This window comes from Acomys minous (assembly GCF_964271855.1).
Source record: "Acomys minous genome assembly, chromosome: 4".
In the NCBI taxonomy this organism is placed as follows: domain Eukaryota; kingdom Metazoa; phylum Chordata; class Mammalia; order Rodentia; family Muridae; genus Acomys; species Acomys minous.
The window spans coordinates 98906858-98923225 of NC_140486.1; positions in this window are offsets into that span (position 1 = coordinate 98906858).

A 16368-nucleotide genomic window follows, 5' to 3' on the forward strand; every position below is an offset into this window, starting at 1 on the left:
GCACTAATTTTGCCCCTACGATCAATTTAAAGAAGGAAGAGTTTTATAGCAGTCAGTCTAATTTGTGAGGAAGGCATGAGCGCAGGCGAGGTGGGAGGCATCTTGCCCATATGCAAGTGAGGCTGAACAGCAGAGCTAAGCAATTAACTACTGCCTTGCCCTCCACTTAAAGTCAAACTTCCCACAGGAAAGCTATTGGCTGAGTCCATGCTGGGATGGAAAGCATGCTTCTGCTAAGTCTCTCTCAGCTGGGTATGTAAACGACCAGAGACAATTCTGTCAGGGAGGGCTCTAGCTGGAAAACTCCATCACATAAAGAAACATGGCCAAATGTTCCCCTATCAATCAGAATCTGGCACCAATGTGTCAAAATAGAGACAGAGAGATGAGGTATCAGAGTTGCATACAAAACACACGCAATTCAAACATACACAGAGTACAGTTTCTAAACCAGGTGAGCAATTTCTCCCTGTCCACCCCTGGTACACTACCTGCTGGAGTCCTTAAATTTGCCTTCCTTGGATCTCAGGCCTTTCAGTTCACTTCCTTCCATATAAAGGGTAGCCATTGACATTCTACCCAGCCTGGAACTGATTTTTTTCCCAAATGTATTACCCCTTAAGCCAGGCAGTCATTCACTTGCAAACACAGCCAGGGTATCAGATCTACTGTATACCACCATCTTTCCCATATGTCCCACTAGTCACTCTTGGTGCAACAGTTTAGCAATTGTAAGAGCCTAATTACAGCCAGGGCTCCAAGACTCCCAGACAGCAGAGTATAAGTCACAATCATAAAATGTCTTCACAGTATGGACTTATTACTGTATCACCCATCAGAGCTGAAATGACAGGCAGTGTGTGGTAAAATAACACCCCCGGTGTCTCCCTGTGACTGGTGGAGGGAGGCCACCTCATTTACCCAACAATGTCACTGTGTCCCTTTAGTTAAGTAACTCTTCTTTCACAAGGCAAATCTTCTTACCGTCTTAGGAGAGCAAATAGCCTATCAGTCCCTCACAACTTAATGAAAGTGTAATCTTGTCCAACAGAAAAAGGTTGATGGTCAAAAAAATGGCTATGTGGCTGGCTTACAAATAAAGATCTACGTGGAACACTATAAAACCTGGTTAGAGGGAATTCTTACATATGGATTCCACTTCTAAAGGGGCCCAGATGTTCCTATACACCAAAAGGTGCATGAGACAGGACCAGGAAGGAAGGGAATAGCACAGTCTGGGAACTAAAAACATGGGATTGGACAGCCCCACGAGGGAAGCCAATCACAGTGCACCCATGGATTTTAGAACTCAGATTTTTACTCATGGGACAAGTACTGGGGATGGACTCAGGTGTCCAGGCATCTGGGTGGGGCCTCAAGCACCTAAAGTCTTATGGACACAACTAGCCACAAGCTGCTGCCTCCATGTAAGGTACTCTTATTATCTGAATATTGTCACTTTTTTTTAAGACAGGGTTTCTTTGTGTAGCCTTGACTGTCCTGGACTCATGTTATAGACCAGGCTGGCCTCCAACTCACAGAGCTCTGCCTGACTCTGCCTCCTCGAGTGCATGTGCCACCGTGCCCAACTAATATTGTCATTTTCTACGTGGGCCACAACGTAAAAATAGTCTTGCTGTAGTTCAGGCTGAGTAAGTGACAGTAAAAGGACAAGAAATCTGGGAGTAGGGAGTAGGGCTCAGTTGCTAACGTGCTTGTTTTACAAACATGAGGACAAGAGGTCAGACCCCTAGCACCCACATAAAAGACAGGTGCTCTGGCACAGATTTGCAATCTTGGAATTGGCAGACACAAACAAGTGGATCCCTAGAGTTTATTGGCCAGCCAACATAGCCTCCAGTTCACTGTCTCAAAACCAAAGTAGAAAGTGATAGAGGAATACACTGGACATCGGTGTCCATACTCTACATACATGCACACACACAGACACAAAGACACACACACACACACACACACACACACACACACACACACACACACACACACACAGGCTCACATGAGCGAGCGTTATTTGCCTCTCATGCAAGAGGCTTCACGTCTCATCCTCATCCCCCACAGAAGAATGTCCATTTCACCACAGGCTGCCACCTTCAACATTTCCTGCAGCCAGGAATCTCGTTATCCCGTCCATCTTCCTGCACTGACATCCATGCCCTCGTCCTCTCGTGTGTAGAATCTATGCATGTTGGCCTTCCAAGTTCCTTCCAGCTCTAGATCCCCTGCTGCCTTCCTGACCTTCACCTCCACATTCTGGTAAGTCCTAGCACTCCCACCCAAGGTTCCACTCTCAGTCTCAGCGTCAATGCCTCCTTCTCAGAGAGAAAGAAATCCTCTCAGGCAAGGGAGGTTCATCTCAAGCTGCTGTACCAGTGCACCAGCTCACTAGTTGATGCAGCCAGAATTTGGGACCAGGCTGATTGGGTTTAAATCCCAACATCATTGCTTCCTGCCTGTGTGACCTTAGAGATGCTACTTTACCTCCACTTGAGGAAATGAAATTAACAATCACATGGGCACTTCAAGGTTGTAAGAGTTGGCTGAGCCTGGGCCTGGAGAGATAGCTCAGTGGCGAAGAGCCCCTGCTGCTTTTGTACAGGATGGAATCTGGTTCTCCATATCCAGGACAGGCCGCTCACAACCACCTGTAACTTTAACTACATCTGCAGCATATCTGATGCCCTCTTCTGGCCTCCATTGGCACCTGCACTCATGGGCACACATTCCCCAGACAGATGTGCATGCATACACATAATTAAAAATAAAGATTTTTCAACACAATTATAAAATTGGCTTAGTTAATAGTTTTTAAAGCACAGTGCCTAGAATAAAAGATACAATAAATGACAATCAATAAAGCAGTAATTATAGTTTCTTTTTCCTTATTTTTATTGTTGGGTTTTTTTTTTTTAACTTCTTAACACATTCTCACCATGTAGTCCAGGATGTCCTAGAACTCACTGTACAGCTCACAGTGGCCCTGAAGTCCCTGACACCTAAATAAAATATAGATATAGATATATATGATATTTATGATATTCTTCCATGGACCAGTCAATGCTAAGCATAGCGCTTAGCCTTGTAGATATTCACACAGCAAAGGTGCAAAATTCTGATTTAGTTAATATGCATACATAAGTACTATGTTTTGTTTTCAGTCCCATCAGATTTTCCCTTGTGATTATTTTCAGAATGGAAACATTCTGCCTCTTCAGTTTAGCCTTACCCCTCGGAGAAGTTGCATGAATACCTTTCTCAGAACGTCTTCCTCCCAGCTCCCCAGGCTAAGTGCCTCTTAAGGAATTACATTTCAGGGAGCCGGGCTATCGTGACCAACAAGAAAGGAAAAAGTCAATGCTTTATTTATCCATTGGATTTCCAGATGGTGAGCACGTCTTCGTTTTGCCTGAATGGTACTGACAATTTATGGTTGTCTTTGGAAAATCATTTGATAATGATCCAACTACCTAGAACCTCTTTATGTTATGCCCGTTAAAAGAAAAGAAAGTTATTACCCAGGAAAATTTCCAGACTGCCGTAAAAGAAAAGCGATTGCTGCCAAGAACCACCTGCCATAAAACCTCTCCTAGCAGCTTCTTACCTTTATGTATCTGTACAGCAGCCTTTTTAAAAATGAGAAGACCATCAATCATTTCTTTTTAAGGCTAATTGCAAATGTTTAGTGCAGAAATTAAACATTATAAGATGTGAAATAAGGTGTGTGGCATTCTGGAATTAAATGTGTGCGTCTCCCAGAAGAGAGTACATGGAGCATCAGGCCTGTGGAGCCAGTGATGCCACCAACACTCTGTGGGACCTTTAGTGAATCCTTCTGGGCCACCTTGCCCCTATTCTTCCACATCTAGCTAAAATAGCACAACTTGGGGAAAGCTCCACTGCCTTAAAGGGGTCTTCATGACCAGAAATGAGATTAGAGATGTGTGAGCACTTTGGAAAAACTAAATGTGGGTCTTTGAGATGTAAGCTTGGTGGGTAAAGGCAATTGCCACCAAGCCCGGTGACCTGACTTGGAACACACACACACACACACACACACACACACACACACACATACACACGTGCACACATGTGCACACATACACACACACACACACACACACACACACACACCTAAAACAAATAAAGATGGCATAGAAAAGTAAAAGCAAAGTTAAATGTGGCGTGAATCCAGGTGTGAGGGGACATGCTTATAACCCCAGCGTGTGGCAGATTGAGGAAGCTGGAAAGTTTGAGGTAATCGTGGTGAACTTAGGCCAGCCTGGGCTATAAAGTATGACTCTGTCTCAAATAAACAAACAAATGAAAGGCACATAAATGTGACATGAAACTAAAAAGTGTAACCTTTTAAGAAGGGAGAAGAGCTTACATGGACAGTCTCATGTTAACAAAGCGTTCAGAGCTATGGTAATGAAAAAGTGACATCAGGGTCTCTAGGTCAGCGGTTGCTAACCTGGACTGAGCATCCGAAACCCCAAATACCTACTACATAAAAATCAAGCTGCTCATACTACTTACAAAGTCAGATTCTCCTTAGACCTATTGACCAGTAGATGGTGGACCTGGGATTCTTCTTCAGCAACCCTCCTAGGAAGTTCTACTACATGGGGAGACCAGGGAAATCCTGGGCCAGATGACTTTGAAGGGGGAAGAGAGGGAGGTCTGTGTTAGAATGGGCTGGGATGCAGCTGGATGTTTTCATTGGGCATGTTAATTAGGTGAGTCAAAGAGGGCTTTTGATTTCCCAGACTTCAGTGCTTTGACAGGTGGACCTCGGTGGTCAGCCTCAGGAGGAGGAAGTGGTCAAATAAAGTGAGTAGCCCTCAGTGGCTAGCTTTAGAGATATAACTATGGTTTACAAGGGAGAAGGGATGGGGAAAGGCAAGGCTGCCAGCTTCCGGTTTGCCAGACCTGGGCTTGCTAGAGCTCTTCAATTATGCCTTTCCTCTCTCCACACTTTAGCATTAATTGTAAAAGTCATTTTACTCTCCTGGCTCAGTTGTTGTCTGGGAGGCTAACTGCCTCCTTCTGCTAACCTAGGCCTAGTCCTGGAAGCTTCTAGCCTCCGTACAATATAATCTAGTCCTAGAATGTTTCAGCCTCTGAGACTTACTGCTTAATAAGCTCACCCTTTCTTGTTCTTACTGAGCTCTGGGCTGACTGGTTCAACTCAACTGTTTTGGCTCAAATTCCTCTCCCAGCTGATTTATTTAATCTGGCTTCTTTCTCAGTCCGGAATTGTTCTGCTTGACCTCTAACTAACTCAGCAATCTGCTCTAATCTTCTGGCTTCTTCTCACTTCCTGGCTCATGCTATCTTCACCTGAGTTCTCTCTCTGCAACCCATCTCTCTATTACTGTCCTGGTAAAACTCCCTACTCACTCTGTAAAACTGCCTCTGATTAGTCAGTCACCTTTTCTGCTACTCAATTAGACATCACTTTCAAACACTTTCTATACACTAACTTAAGATAAAGTTATTTTGCAGAAGGAAGGTACAATTAGATCGTTGTTTGGGATTAAAGGCATGCATCACTAGGCCTGGAACTAAGCTTTTCTTTACCTGATACTTACTCCATACCAGGCTGGCCTTGAATTTAAATCTATATGCCTCTGTCTCCAGGATTAAAGGCACGTTTGTATTCCAGCCAGATCACACAGACTAGAAGATCTTTGGATGTGATCTCTTGATAGCTGGACCACATAGACCTAGAAGGTCTTTGGATAAGATCTCTTGCTAGATCAGCTAAGTTCTAAATTAACATTCTTCTACAATTAATCTCTTATGTATTTTTCACATGCCAGGCCCTATGGTAAACTCAGGTTACATGCTGGTCTGGTAACACTCATGGTCTGGTAGGATAGACACCAGTGATAACAGCTTCCCTGTCCTTGAGATGATGCTATAAATCTAGAGCGGTACTCAGCTTGCAGAACCCTTGTCAGGAAAATCTGTGGAGGAGGACCTGACCAGAGAGGCCAAGATAAGCAGGGGCTGTGAGGCAAAGTTAGTTAGCAGTTAGCTGCCAAGATAATTCAGGCAGAGGAAAGAGTCTACATGGATGTCCTAGTGTACCAAGGTCCACAGTGGCATCCCAGGGAAGGATGGAAGAGTTGGTGACATGAAGAATTGCCAAAGCAGCAAATCAATGCCTTGTGAGTGGTCCATTCAATACTTCAGACTTTACCACGTGAGCAAGAGGAAAGCATTAAAGGGTGGAATGCAGTAAAGAGAAAGTAGCTGACAGGAGCCGTCAGCTTGAAGACAGGAACAAATGTGGAAACAGGGTCATTGGGTTAGCCGTATAACACGGCTGTGAAGACTGGGGCCAGGGCTTCCTCTGCAGACAAAATTAGCCAAGGAAAATTAGCATTTTTATTGAGGGGGGGAACAAAATAATCACAATCTATTTTGTTTGGTAGGAGGACAGAGTACTGGTTTGGAAAAGCCAAGATGACCGTACAATATGAGGTTTGATAAAGCAAGGCCTGACCACGTTCTTAACACAAGGAACCCTGGCCCAGAGGCGTTGGCCACTGCTTTAATGGGGATCACAGATTGACTCAGTTGCACAGCGAAGAATAGAAAACGCCTACTCTTTATTGCATAGGATCAAAACAGGCAAAAATTGGGACAGCAGGATCAATCCAGCTGAGGCCAGATAGAGACTCAGGTTGAAACCATGCCCTGCAATGCTCTTGGGATCTGACTTTTTGATGTCTAGAAGTGTAAGCCTTACCCTTTAATGACCGAGCTGTCTCTCCAACTCTTCAATGAGCTCAGAAAGAAGGGAAATAGTCCCAGTTGTTCTTGCATCTCTCAGCTAGCCCAGACCTGATAAAGGGCCGTGCTCCTGCACTGTACCATGAGAAGTCATATGTGAAAGGAAGAGACCCAGGGGCATTTGTCTCAAGAATATGAGGATGGCAATCTTCCCCATAACCCACCACAGGGTCAAAGGGCATCACATCTACCGCGCTGCACGTCATGCTCTGCACCCTCCACCTCTACCCTCTCGGGCAGGCCCTTCAGACCTCCTTTCCCAGATGTGTCCCTGCGGCTGGTGGAGCACAGCTGGATACACAGTGCCCACACTCCCACCCCATGCAAGTCTCCAGGCTCTGCAGCTTCACAAATGGAGGCAGGAGGGCTTCTCGCGGTGTACGTCACACTCACCCGCAGCCACAGAGACGAGTAAAAGGAGCTGGAGACCCTGTGTGACATCCGAAGCAGCCAGCCTCGTACAGACAGATAGTGTGGCTTCTACAAGATTAATTGTATTTTTCCTGGAACAAAGCTGGAAATCACTCAAAGAGCAATAAATGCTGAAATATGTCTACGCTCTGCCAAAATTTCAGAGGAAAGCCAATAAGGCAATTTTTACCTTATGTGCTCAAATGCATTCTACTCCTCCACCCAACTCCTCCACAACCCCCCGAAAAAACTGATCTTTTCAAATGCAACAGACTAAAACAACCATAGAGATCAAAAATCATGTTTATTTTAGTTTTTAAAAAAATTTTTTTTAACTTGGGTCTGTCAAGCCATTTGTTGGCATTTGCCACCCAAGAGATTCCATATCCTACAATCTCCTGGTCAAATCTCAGGAAGTAATAATGTTTGCAGGTATGTGGACAGCACCGAGCCTCTGAAGGTGGCCTCTTGTCACAGCGGAGAGGTCAGTAACACAAGGACTGCAACAACAAAGAACCTGTTAGCTACCTCTAGCTCTGGGTTTTTCAGACATTTCAGAGGTTGACATAAAAATCTCACCCTGGCATGAAATGAAAGCCTTTGGGGGCTCCCTCAAGTCAAGCAGGTAGCTGTAATAACCGGTGCCCTACGTGTGTACAGAGACGTATGGATTACAAAGACTGTTCATATGTCGTCATCTTTATCCTCCCAACAAACCTGTTAGTTGTATATTATCAGTAACGCAGCCATAAAAGTGAAGCAACCAAGGGCCTTGCAATTCCAACAGGCTTATAGAAATTCATTAGGAGATGGCTAAATGCATGGCTATATTTACAAGTGGCCATGATGAGGATTTGAACAGTAATTCAGAAAACTCAGAATAGAGTAATTTTAAGTTAACAAGTCATACTGGTGGGGGGGGGCAGGGGAATGGTGTGGGAGGGGGGTAAAGGGATGGTGGTATTGGGACAGGGGATGAAGGGCAGGGGTGGTGGTGGTAGCATTGGAAGAGGGGATGGTGGTGGTGGTGGTGGTGGTGGTGGGTTTGGTGCTAAGAACTTAAAATTGGACCCTGTAAATGCTAGAGAAGCATTCTTTCAATAGGCTATGTCCACCAACCTTATGAGGTTACATAAGATGGTTATTTCCAAAAGTGAGACACGGATTTAGAGAGGACACAAAGGATGCATTGGTACTCAGTGATTAGCAATGTTACTGTTGCATTTTTAGGTCTACATGGATGCCAGAACATGGGGAGAACAAAACGTAAGAAAGGAGAGCTTGAGTTCTCCGACCTTCATTCAAGGCAGTCAGTGACCTGGGAAACAGGTATACGTGGTCCCTTGTCTAAGCCAGCTTTCTGTTACTATATCAAATGTCTGAGAAAATCAATTTGTAAAGCTAAATGGTTTATTTTGTTCATGGTTTTGAAAGTGTGGCCCACTAGGTGGCTCTTGCTTTGGGCCTGTGGACAGCCAGCACCTCATGGAGGAAGCTCACAGCTGACCTCACGGTGGCCTGAGAGCAAAAGGCAGAAAAGAAAGACAGACACCAGGCCCCTACAATCCCCTTTGATGACTAGGTCTCAGTGACCTAGTGGCCTCAGCTATGGCCTTCTTCTTAAAGATTCCATTGTCTCCCAATAGTGTCATCTTGAGGAATAAGTTTTAACATGTGGATCTTTGGGGGACACTTGACACCTATTCTAGACCAAATGAACTCAAACAGTAAGGAGTTAAATAGCAACGGAAGTAAGCCACATACCTGAGCATCTTGGAGCAGAGAGTAGGGGAGCAAGGGGAGAAAGAACACGAGAGGAAAGTGGCACGCAAACATATTCAACCCAGATGTCTTAAATGTGTGGGTGCACTCAGCAACCCTGACCTATAGAAACAGACTCCATCTGACCATCAGAACTCTGAAGAATTGTACCCCAGCAGACATTTTCCAAACTCTTGACATTCCAGGACCAGAAAACAATACTCCTGGCATTCCAATCACAAAATCACAACAAGTCCAGGGTTCATTGATCTCAATGCTCTGCAAATAAAGCTTGTGAGGCTCTTGGGAAGAGTGGTGTTTTGTTTTGTTTTGTTTTTGTTGAGATGGGGGTCTTATGTATCCCAGACTTGCCTCAAACTTTATATCTATCTCAGGATGACTTTGAACTTCAGACCCTCCTGCCTTGATCTCTCAAGTGCTAAGATTATTGCCAGGCTCCACCTCACCCACGTTTATGAGATGCTAGGGATGAAGGCCAGAGATTCATGTGTTCTAGGCAAGTATTCTATCAAGTGGGATACAGAAGGGCTTAGTGCGTGCTGGCTTCATGCACACTCTGATCATATGCTTTAATACTCATTTCATCCTTATAACCGTTCTGGGTAAGTCTATTGCTATGCCTGTTTTATCCAGGAAGACATCAAGTACCAGGGAATTTAAGTAGCTTGCCCAAGATCAAGCAGCTAAATAAATGTCAGACTGGGATATGGATGAAGATTTGTCTCTTGCAGATAAAGAGATGGGCTATGTTCATTTGCGAAAGCCACAGAACAGGAAATCATCAGTACATATTTGTGCTTAATGATAGAGTCTCCCACTGAGCTTGTATGTTGCTCAAAATCCCATAGCAGAGGCATCTCCTACTGTGCTGATACCTGCCACATGTGAGTTGGGGACCAGCTCTGTACTGATGGTATGTGTATCCTGATCATATGGCCAAGAGAAGGGCATGGAAATGGGTGAGTATTCAGCATCTGCTCAAGAGTGAAAGGTGGCTCTTCCCAAACTCTCCAATCCCACAGCCCATACCTGGGTAACAGGGATGGAAGTTCCTAGAATGGTCCAGGGATGGAGCTAAATGAGTCTCTACACAAATCCTTTGTTTTATTCAGCACAACTAGAGACTAGAATCCAATTCAACTGCCTCCAGTTGCCATGGACAGGCCGGCATGAAATAAGATGAAAACCTCACAAAGGGCTCCGGTCTCCAAAGCCAGGTTCTCTTCATTTCAGGAGTACATGATAGCTAACCAGCCAATATGGCTTCTGCCCTTTTTGAGTCTATATTCTATATAGAATATAGAATGTAGAATATAGTGTTGTGGGTTTGAATATTAAATAACTCACACAGGCTCATGGGCTAAAGGCTTGCTTCCCAGCTAGTTGCACTATTTTGGAAAGTATGGGAACTTTAGGAATTGAGGCTACAAGGAGGAAGTAGATCACTATGAGTGAGATGCTCTGTGAGAGACATCTTGTCTATGCCCCACCTCCTGTCCTGGCCACCATAAAGTGTCACCACCTGCTCTCACCACGTGATGTTTCTGCCTTTCCACAGTCCCAAAGCAATGACCCCATTGACCAGAACAAGCTTTTCCTCCTTCAAAGTATAATATAATATACTTATATAGAATATAATAAATTTATATAACATAATAAGACAAAATAAATGACTGACATAGGCAGCAAGGCATTTCGAAGTGGATCTCATCCAGGCTTCCTGTGGTCACCACTTCCTGTCTGACTCCACTACCGGAGTTTCCTTGTCTCCTTGCAAGGCCTACTGTACATTAAGATTCCATTTCACAGTGGGGTGAAAGGACAAGATGTATCTTAATTTACCTGCTGTTCTGCCTATCTAGCTTATTTAGTTTCCCAGCCTGCTGAGAAGGAATTGCTCTTTCTTAATGATCAGTTCAACACTTAACCTGTTGCTGACACCGGAATGTATTCCAGCCCTGGTTAAAATTCAGGGACGGTGCTCAGCCAGGCAGCCTGGGGGTACTGGATCCTCTCTAGCCCTCTGACATGACTTAATTTTCTGCCCAGCAAAGTCAAGAAAATGGGATTTGTAACTAGATTACATCTGAACCTAGGAAACGTCACTCCTTGAATTCCAACTCTAAGTCTTAATGCTTTTTGGCACGGGTGAGCTTCCATATTTTCCAGCCTGACACCCAGGCTTTGCAGTTCCTACAGTTTCCAGAGCTTCCTGGTTCTCAGCTGCCTACCTTCCACAAGTTATTAGAAATTAATTTGACTTGGTTCAGCATTATCTGACAATTGCACTGACCCCCCCCCATGAACCTTTCCAGCTAATTTACATCCCTGCCATGAGGCTTAATGTCTACGATGCCCGCGCACATTATTTTAAGCTCATGCCAATTATAATTTTTAATACAGTCTGAACATCATGCTGTTACTTAGCAACAAAGGTCACTCCGATAAATAATAATATTCTTGTGAGCCTATCGATAGCCTCAATTCTTTTTCATGGGAATTGAGAAGGCATAGGGAGACCTTTCCAAGCTACCGCTAATGTTTGAACTATTGACAAGTAACTATTACATCCAATCCCTCTAATGCTGCTGAATTCACCACCACCACCCTCACCCCCACCAGCCTGTTCACCCTGCTTCTCTTCACTACAGCTGCCCTGGGAGTGAATGGGTGGGTCCATCTGCATGTGCCTCTTCCTACCCTTCCTCTTCAGCGTCTGTTATACTAGAGCAACATCAGGAAGCTTAGCTAACGTACAGACCCAAAGGGATCCAGGAATATCAAGCTTAAATTGGGAGGGATGCTTCACCTCATGAGTCAAGGGTTGAACATCTTTCCAGAGACATTCAGCCTCTTGTCATCACCACGCCCCGGAGTAACTGCCCAATCAAGTTACCAAAAAAGCAAAACAAAACAGCAACACCAAGAAGGAAACAGACACCCTGGAATAAAAGTCTCATCCCTCAAGTAACATCACCATTTTGTGTTGAGCCACATTCATAGCTGGCCTGGCCTGCATGTGGCCCATAGGGCGTGGGTTGGCCATTACCTGTACCTTAGACAATGACATTAGCTGTAAGCATGTTGCATTGGGTCTATCTTTAGTGGACAGCCCCAGAAGTAATCAAGACCGAAGATTTTCACAGTATAGCTGGACTTCAACACTCACTCTAAGGCACGGTCTCTTAGAGTCTCCCAGCCTCCTATGCACTCACCGCCATGTCTTTTCAGCGGAGGGCAAAATACCTACCCACCATGTGATGGGGAACTGAAAGTTACCTGAGGGAGTTCAGTACTCAGGGTTGCTCACAAACTGTGAAGTTCAGTACAAATAAGGAAATTCCTGTCATGAGCCCTGGGAGAAGTCCTGGCACATGTTCCCAAAGCTGGCAAGTCCGTTAGCAGAGAAAAATTCCAGCACTTTTTCAGGTCTGCTCCCAGTGGTCAGGAGATTGCCCTGGAGCTCTGTCTCAGATGAAAGAACAGCGAGGCCTGGCTTAGACCTTCTCCATAAAGACCTTTCATTCTGCAGCCAAATAAAGGTCTTCCTTCTAGCACTTGACACATCTGAGGCTTTGTGAGGGCCTATTCAAAGGGAATGTGGCTCTCTCTCTCTCTCTCTCTCTCTCTCTCTCTCTCTCTCTCTCTCTCTCACACACACACACACACACACACACACACACATACACACACACACACACACACACACACACACATATACACACACACACACACACAAAGAGTATACTTGCTATTCTATGGAAATCAAGCCCAATGCTATTCTTTCAAATTAGCTCATCATCAAGTATCAAAACCAATCCTTTAGAGATCCACCTTTAATTGATGAGCTAGGCATTATTACTAAGCCAATCTTGTAAGGAGAAACTGGGGTACAGGGGCACTCTGTACTGTTTGCTTAGCGTGCACCAAGGACACGGTATATAAACAAAGATGCTCACTTCAAAACCCCGTGCCTTCAGCTGACTCCGGCTTCTAGTTTCCTTGGCTTCTAGAACACTATGAAGCCATTCTCACATACCCATTCTATGGGCCATAGTGAAAAACCCTTAAAAGATTCTGAGTTCCACAGAAATCTACAAGATAAAAGTTACAAAGATCTTGCCCCTTTGCTCTGATTTCCCACGGTGCATCCCAGTACGTGTGTTCTGGTGAATTTCTCATTCCTTGACCAGTTTTCCTCTTAAAGACCCAGTCTTAGCATCGTGATCCACTGCACACTGTCCATCAGCCAGACATCAGAAAGAAAAAAAAAAAAAAACCACAGACATGTAAGATACCCTGGTTAGGATCTGAACCTATGTTCTGTGGCCATGCGCACATCCATGGGTTAAAAGCACTTAACAGAACAGGATATTCGCACCGCTGAACTCATCTCTCTTGTAATTATTATTCTACTTCATTCCTATGGGTTAAAGGAAAATGAAGCTTTCAATTAAGCTGGTTTTCTTCCAGACCAGTGCTTCTCATAGCAAGGTAGAAGGTCAGTGATCTGTTGAGAATGGACCCAAGTCCTGTCATTTCAACAAACCCCTGCAGGGCCTTCTCAGATTTCACTCTCAGCACTGACTGGTCAGCCTCTAGTTTGATGATAAGCCTGGTGTGATTAGAGGTCTATGGTCATTGATGTCGGCCCAGGAGGTGCTGCTCTGCAGGGGAATGCCCCTCCATTATTTCATTTGAATTAAAAATCATTTGCAATTCTCTTTCTAAGCCAGAGTAGCCCAGGGCCTCCAAAATGACAGCAGTTAGAAGCTGCCTCCCCAGCCTCAGGCATCTGCCACACATCACTTGGAATCACGGTAGAGACCCAGCGGCCTTTGGTTTACCCTCCAGCAGGAAAGTGCTTCCTGCACTCATCCATGGGACAAAAGCCAGCCACACCATCAGGAGCCATAAAGAGGCCAAAGGCAAGCAGCCATCCTCTTGGATATAATCCTCTTAGGGGGTCTCTGCTTCTCCATGCTGCCCCCTTTCTCCGCCTGGTTGTATTTCTATTTCACTTGATTTCTAAAATGTGAGTGTATCCCTGTACCTCAGCAGTTTGCATGTTTTCTTAATCTATACCTTACCTTACCCTCAGCCCCTGTCATAGGAAAGGTATCTTAAAGCAGGCCTCCACGTTCTCAGCTTGTCACGTACGTGTATAGCTACTCACCCACCCAAGATTTGTAAAAAGCTATTCAATGTCAGTGCACAAGACGCTGAAGATAGACGTGAACAAAATACCTACGCATTTGAGGGAGTCAAATGTTGTAAAGGAGTCAGATATGTAAATCAATCATTGCAGTGCATTCAGGGAGATTCTTTAAAACTTCAATTACACAGAGGAAGGTAGGTTGGCTTAGGCAGAACAGGGATACCTACCTACACAGAGGAGTAAAAGAAGGAGGACTATTGTGCTGCTAGATCCTAAGGACAAGGGTAAGGAGAGTTCCAGAAAGAAACATCTGTATAATCAAATGCAAATGACCACAGTTTTGAAAAGTTGGGTGAAGGGTTTGGACAGTTCTCAAAAGAGAACAGTCAATTGACTGGCAGATATCCTTAGAACCCGCTCAGCATATGTAAGGATAGGAGAGATTGAAACTGCACATGGTAGATCTGTTAATATTGAAGATATGAGAGATAAAACGTGGTGCTGAGAACATGGGGAAGGGGGCACTCTACTCAGAGTTGAGGGCGGCGTACATTGGTGCAGCCAATTTGGAAAACAGTATGGGGGTTTCTCAAGAAAACTAAAATCAGAAAAACTGTGTAATCCAGGAATTCTACTGTCCCGAGGAACAGAAATGAGTGCTTTCAGGAGATGCTAGAAACAAAGACTGTCCTCTTTGTTTACTTTTGTGGGCTCATGCATTAACAAGGTGAGGAGCTGGTCCACGCTCATCAACCATCCCAAGGGGATGCTCAGACCAAACCAAAGTACCCCAGAGACTATCATGTGACTAATAGTGTAGTCCCATTTCTAAAACATCTCCCTTCCTTCCTAGCTGGTGTCTAGCTTTCTTTCCAGTCTGAAAATGTCATTCCCCAGGTCACTTTTGTCGGGTTGTTCTTGTTCTTGTTTTTTTTTTTTTGTTGTTTTTTTTTTTTTTTTTTTTGGGCTGCAGGAGAATTATTTTATTTAATGATTTTAGTTAAATGTAGGTAGAACAATATGCAACAAATACAAAGATGTGTCAAAATTATGACATAATCCAATCTTTCCATACATTCATACTTAGATAGATTTCACTGTTCTTGCTCTTGTTCTTAAGAATTTCATACATCAAAAACTCAAGTGACAGCACACGCAAGCGAGGACGTGGAGAAAAGGGAACACTCCTTCATTGCTGGTGGGAGTGCAAATTTGCACAACCACTTTGGAAATCAATCTGGCGCTTTCTCAGAAAATTGGGAATAGTGCTACCTCAAGACCCAGCTTTTCCATTCCTTAGCATATACCCAAAAGAAGCTCCACCACACAACAAGGACATTTACTCAACTATGTTCATAGAAGCTTTATTCATAATAGCCAGAATCTGGAAACAATCTAGCTGTCCCTCAGTCAAAGAATGGGTAAAGAAACTGCAGTACATTTACGCAATGGAATACTACTCCACTATTAAAAACAAGAAAATCTTGAAATTTGTAGGCAAATGGGTGGAACTAGAAAAGATCACCCTGAGTGAGATAACCCAGACCCCAAAAGACATACATGGTATATACTCACTTATAATTGGATATTAGCTCAACGTGAATATATCCTCTTAGAGTCTTCACTCAGTGGGGGATCAGGATTCGCTATTGGACTCAAGGTGAGAGTTGTATGGAAAAATGGAAAGATAGAAGGACTGAGAGGGTCCCAGAACACCACAAGAAGACCATCAAGGCTGGTGGATCTGGACCCAGGGGTGGGGCGCTGAACAAACTGTTGTACCAACCAAGGACAATACATGCAGTAAACCTATTCAGATCTAGCCAATAGACAGCATTCTCCACAGTTGTGTGGAGAGCAGGCACTGCCTTTGACATGAATTCTGGTGCCCCTGATTTGACCATTTCCCCTTGGTGGGGAGGCCTGTGGCACTCAGAGGAAGGGGAAGCAGGCTATCTGGATGAGACCTGATAGGCTGTGGTCAGAAGGTGGGGTCCCCCTTCTGTCACAGGTCTAGGGGAGGGGAATAGGGTGAAAAAGGGAAGGAGAGGGAATGGGAAGATACAGGTGAGGGGATAGCAATTGAGATGTAATCTGAATAAATTATTTTTTTAATTTAAAATTTTTCATACAATATGTTCTGTTCATATTTTTTCTTTTTCCCCAACTCCTCACAGATCCTCCCCCTCCCCCAGCCC